The 6,097-nt window shown below is 37.8% G+C and overlaps 1 pseudogene; it reads right to left on the reverse strand.

Annotated features, from left to right (window-relative positions):
* Window positions 1-3,224: 3,224 nt before the first annotated feature.
* On the reverse strand, window positions 3,225-3,817 carry LOC105234798 (annotated as a pseudogene).
* Between the last annotated feature and the right edge of the window lie 2,280 nt (window positions 3,818-6,097).

Genomic DNA, 6,097 nt, shown 5'->3' on the forward strand with positions numbered 1-6,097 from the left:
TTTTTTTTTTTACTTATTCTTATTTTAATCTGTCTAGCTGTAATTTTTTTAAAGTTTTTAAATGAAATCTCTTCCCACAAGCACTCTTCTAGAAGACCTGATGATATGAAAAATTGTCCTACCATTTGTCTTTCATCTGTTTCTTCACTGTGGTTCAGGTCGACTCAGTTGATTCTTTGAGAATACCCTGTAGTTGCCTGTCCCATTCTTTGAAGATCTTGAACATTCTAATCCCATCTATTCCCAATCTGTATTATAAATAGGGGAATATTCTGTTCTGGTATTTTTTTAATAATTTATCTTTCTAGCTATTTTTGACGGTGATATGCCCCCTTTTTATTCTTTTCTGAAGTTCAGTGACTCGTATTTATATGGAATATTGTGTAGGATAGTCATTATGGTATGTGATATAAAGATTATAGGCTTCTTTAAGATCTGTCGTATTCCCAATAATATTTGAAACAGTTTCGTCATTAGCCCATATTAGTATATGTTAGCAATGTCTGCTGCAGCTAGAATACCTCTCTCCATATCTATTTATTCAGTATCATGTCACTTTTTACATTGAAATTTTTATTTCATCTTTCTGGACAAGTGGGTTTTCAGGTGTCAGGTATAACATGACCCCTTTTTTGCTGACTGCCATATGATTTCACACTTTCTCCCTTCAAAATAAAGTGTTACCTATGTGTTCATATTTCTGGTAGTCTAAATTTCTTTTATTATCCTCTATTACACGTTGTCTTGGATAAGATGGAATATACTTGCATATATACAATTCTAAGACAGGCAATGAAAGGTAATGTTTGAGGCAACTGCTCAGTTTTGAATCCCCAAACAACCACTTACAGACTGTGTTGTAATTTATCAAGATATGGTGGCTCTCTGCCTCAGTTTCCTGAATGGTGAAATAGAGACATTGACAGCAATTTCAGAAAATAATTTTGACACTTTAAAAAATTTTCCTACATGTGATTAGGCTCCATTGGAGTTAATCTGTCAGGATCTTGGAAAGTTAGTGCCTAGAAATAATAAAAAATTTTCCAGCAACAGTGTTTAAATTGGAATCAGGGAAATGGTACATAACTTCACTGTTTAGAGGTATATTTTTATTAATTCTGATGAAAAATGATGAAAATTTGCCAGTGAACATAGAAAAGAAAAAGATTCAAGAAAGAAGAAAAGAGTCCAGTTAGAAAAGCCAGACTGATATTCTCAGAATCATCTTCATATTCAGATTTATACTGAATGAACACAGATATACTTAAGATAAAAGTGATGACTTTGGCTCACGATCCCACTCTCACAGGTAAAGTTTTTTTTGCGTTTTGTTTTTGTTTTTTGGATTTGTGTGTGTGTGAATTCTAGTTAATATTGAAGAAGTATCTTCAATTATTTCTTGATCAATGGCAACACATTCTGGTTGCCTGGACCCTATGCTACCAATCACATAATGGGTCAGCCACCTGCTTAATTGAAGAAGATTTACACAAAGAATGTACACTAGAATTCTATTATGACCCAGTAAGTGCTGAGGACACAGTAACAAATAAAGGCTGATATGAAGCATATGGGCTCTTTTCTTCATATAATGTGTACCTAATGGAGAAGGGGTATTTGGGAAATTACATAAAATAAATTATTTAACACATAAATTGAGTAAAGATTTTCACATTTTGAAAATGTGATATAAAAATGGATGAGGTGCTCTGAGAGAACAAAAGATAGATGTTTAGAAGGGTGAAGCATTCATCTCATGTCCCAGGTCTTATTGCCACCATTCAAGGAAAAGAGATAACTTGGTTATGCGATTGAAGCAACTGACTATCTGGTTGTAGCAGGAATGACAGCTTTATTGCCATAAGTCAGGAAAAGTGCCTTACGGGCACTGAACAGTACTGTGCGCCATGGTATAAGATAACGTTAGATATTCAAGCAAACAACTGACTCAGCTGCTTAATTGGGAAAGATGATGCAGGCACAATTTCCCTCACCATGACTGAGTTACTGCTTACATCTAAGGACCGGAATACAGAGAAAGGATTATGAAAGTTGGAATGAAGATAAATTTGTACTGGAAGAAAGACTTACCTTTTCCACTTATGGACTATAAAATGGTCTTAGACATATCTGAGATAATGTGAATGATAACGTCATTGGTATGGATGATGGTTACTGGCAAAACCAAGCCATTCCACTTGGCTGGCCTTGGGAAGGTAAATCTGCAAGCCATGTACCAAAGGGCAACAGGCTTTTGTGTTTATCAATACAGGATACGTGTGAGGGTCCGTGCCATGAGGTAGGACAAATGCTATAGCTACATGTCAGACCACAATGCTAGACAGAGCTGTAGGAAATGAAACTGCGCACTCAGTGCAGCAGTGACTCATAAATGCCTCAACAACAGACCTGTGGGTTGGCTCTTACTCCACGAGAGTTCCAACTCATGGAGAATTACCTAGGAACTTCTGCATTTCTCCCTGAGGAATGCAGTTTTTATAGAACAGGCAGACTTCAAGGGCAGAGGCAAAAGTGATGGTGCCAGTTTGAGGTGGTGATGTTCTAGGGGCAACAGTGTTTATGTCAGTGTCGCCACTGTACAACTGGACAAAAGTTTTTTCGTTGTGACTGTTCCGCTAGCCTGACCAATATTCTCCGCTACCATATGGCATGTGATATTCCATATCACATTGGGAATGCAGACATACAAATTCCTCAAAATGAGAGACCCTGACTTGGTGTGTTTAAAGTTCAACCTAGGAAATTATGAATGACAGTCTCTTACTTTTATTGGACTTGACTATGTGTTAAGACAAAATGCCAATGACTGTGGAATGCAACAAAAGCAGTGGTTGAAGAGAAATCCCAAGCTTAAAATGCAAATATTCCAAAGGATGAAAGTTTGAAAATCAGTAAGCTTTCTTATCAAAAAGTAAAAGAATTGCAAATTAGACAAATAAAAAGGAAGGACATTGAGAAAGATAAAATTATAATGAAAATGAATGAATAAAGGTAATAGTAGTCTTAACTGAATAGATTTTATTTCATCCTAGCTTTAGTTTTTGAAATAAATGCCTTTTAATAAATACCTTTAAGTTTGGGCATATTGGAGTAAAGCCCCTGATAATGAGCACACAGAATTCAGCCTGTTTCCATCCCTAGGAAATAAAAGTATTCTCTCCATGAACATAACCATTTAATAGTTTACTGCTGGGATTGATGATTCAGAAAAAAAATCCTTGCCACACGCGTACGATTACCTTGNCCATGTGCTCACAGTAAGAGTGGGCAATTACAATGGAATGGAAAATGTGTAGTCTTTTGATTAAAACTGCTAAATCCCAACAAGCACCATTGCCCGAATTGCCACAACCAGTACCATAGTAACCAGGATGAACGGTGTGAGGATGGATGTGTGCCTCAGTGGATCACAGATGGCAACATAGCGGTCAAAGGCCATCACCAGTAGGATGCCAGATTCTATGCCTTGCAAGGCATGGATAAAGAAAAGCTGGGCTAAGCAAGCATCAAAGGCCATGGAGCGGGACCCAAACCAGAAGATGGCCAACATCTTGGGAGCAATGGCTGCACAAAGTCCTATGTCAGTGGCTGCCAGCACAGCCAGGAAGATGTACATGGGTTGATGCAGGCTGCGTTCTGCAGGGATGATGATCAGTAAAATGATGTTTCCCAGAAGAGCCACCAGGCACACTACAAAGAAAGAAAACCCAATCCCAAATTGCACATGCTCTAGGCCAGGGGTCCCAATTATCATCACTGCTGCGGGGTCCAGATAGGACATGTTAACGGATGCCATGGGAGTTAGTGATCTTTCTTTTCACCTCTAATTCTCATTCCTGCAGAAAGAGAATGGGAATGGGAAGTGAAAAGTTCACAGACCCCACTATCACTCAGACATATAGAACCTTGGAGAAATAAGCTCAGTACTTTGGATGACAGTTTGGCCCGATTATTCAGACGTTTAATGCTACATGCCAACATAGCAGTAGCAAACAATCCTACAAAAATTTTGACTTCATGGAAATGAAAACCACGAGTCTGCAAACACTGATCTTTTGCATTTCCCATGACCTTTAGGCTGGGCTGTTTGAAACAACTTCAGTAGGCTTTCCTTCTTTATTTATTTGTAGATGTCAGTTCAATTTTGCTGCAAATGCAGATTCCCTCTGGACATCTTGTGGACCTAGAAGAACCCCATTTCTGTTGCCGCATGTGGGTAAGTACATAGCTTATGAGAGCCTTTACCCTCAACCAATATTACTCCTGGTCCCAGGGAGCAGCTTTTATATCCCTGAATCTGTGACATTGCTTCTCAAATGAGGATTGGTAGGAGAGAGTTTAGCTGTACATTCACTCAGTGTTCATCATAGAGACATTGAACAAATCACTGACAGGACATTAAGTGTGGCCCTTCAAGGAGACTTGAAGAAGGGGGTCTGTTTTCACAGGCAGTCAGGGATGGTTCATTCTCTGAATGAATTAAATTCACTTAAGTTCAAATTAGATTTCTTGAGCAGAACAGGAAGGGTGGAATATGATGTTTTTTACAGAGGGCTTGGGAAGTTTAAAAAAGAATACAGAAACATTTTGAGATGAGTAACAACAAAAAATAGGATAGGATGTAGTCAGAAGCAGAACTTAGTCAATTTAGAGATACCATACTGCTGGATGAGTATGATGTTTTCTCTCTACAAGTTAAATGTCAGTGGATCACTCAGTAAAGTTGCATATCCTCTGGTCTCCACAATGAGAGCCCTTCTTTCTTTCTTTTTTTTTTTTAAAGATATTTATTTATTTATTTATTCATTTATTTATTTATTTGACAGAGAGAGAGAGACAGCCAACGAGAGAGGGAGCACAAGCAGGGGGTGTGGGAGAGGAAGAAGCAGGCTCCCAGCAGAGCAGGGAGCCTGATGCGGGGCTCGATTCCAGGACGCTGGGATCACGCCCTGAGCCGAAGGCAGACGCTTAATGAGTGAGCCACCGAGGCGCCCCAACCTACTTTCTTATTAATAACTTTACACTATACTCTGACTCTGTATTAAGATTGTTTACACTCTACAATGATAATTAGCTGTGGTTTGAATCCTGAAGCACCTTTGAAGATAATGAGCTAATCTTACAGCTCCCTAGTTTGTTGCTTTTTACAGAATTGATCTGACTTCTCTTTAAGGGGATCCAAATCTCACTTTCAAGAAATTCATTTTTATTTCCCAATAGTTTCTGTTGCATTAATCATTCTCTAATAGTTAAACCAGTTTACAATTTATTCCAGTCTTTCCATGTCAACACACCAATTGAAATAACTCCCACAAAGGGTTTTTCCTCTGATCCGATGACATTCATATAACTTGGAAAATGGTGCCTTTTATGCACAGTAATGGAACTCTCTGTTTCTTTCTGGGGAAATCTCTTGAAAACAGTCATATAAATAACTGTTTCATGGTCACTTGAAGTACATGTGTGGAGGTATCAAAATAATTTTTGGTACAATAATTATTACATGAATGAAAAATAATTGATGGAGGGACACTGAGTTCTCTTTGCTTGTCCTCCTACAATAACACTAATGAGCAGGCTATAGTCAAAGTAGTCGTAAGATTTGGATTAAAGCAATATTGTGTAAAATAATTTCCTTTGATGTCCGTATGCTGTATTTGGATGTATGTGGTGGAAGAAATGACGGAGTATGTGGAAGATGTTGCTAATAGCTATGAATGTGAGTTTCCAGACAATAGAAGCTAAGAAAGAAAGAAATCTCAAAATCTGAATAAATCAGTATCTCCTAAATAATCATTCAATAACTGGCTGATATTGTAAAGGCAAAAATAAATATTATACTTAGCTGCATTAACTTGATGATAATGCCTTTTTCAGGGTATTTATCTAGAAATCAACAAGTGGTTAAAATCAAGGTTTTGATTTTCTGATAGATGAGCCCCCCACCACACACACATTTTAACGTTTTATGGAATCCTGCCAAATTACCTTACACACCACGCACAGTTTACCCATCCATAAATTCACAACAAACCTTACTTACCCCGTACTAAATGAGATCATATATAGAACACGT

This window comes from Ailuropoda melanoleuca, chromosome 8 (assembly GCF_002007445.2).
Source record: "Ailuropoda melanoleuca isolate Jingjing chromosome 8, ASM200744v2, whole genome shotgun sequence".
Taxonomy (NCBI): Eukaryota; Metazoa; Chordata; class Mammalia; order Carnivora; family Ursidae; genus Ailuropoda; species Ailuropoda melanoleuca.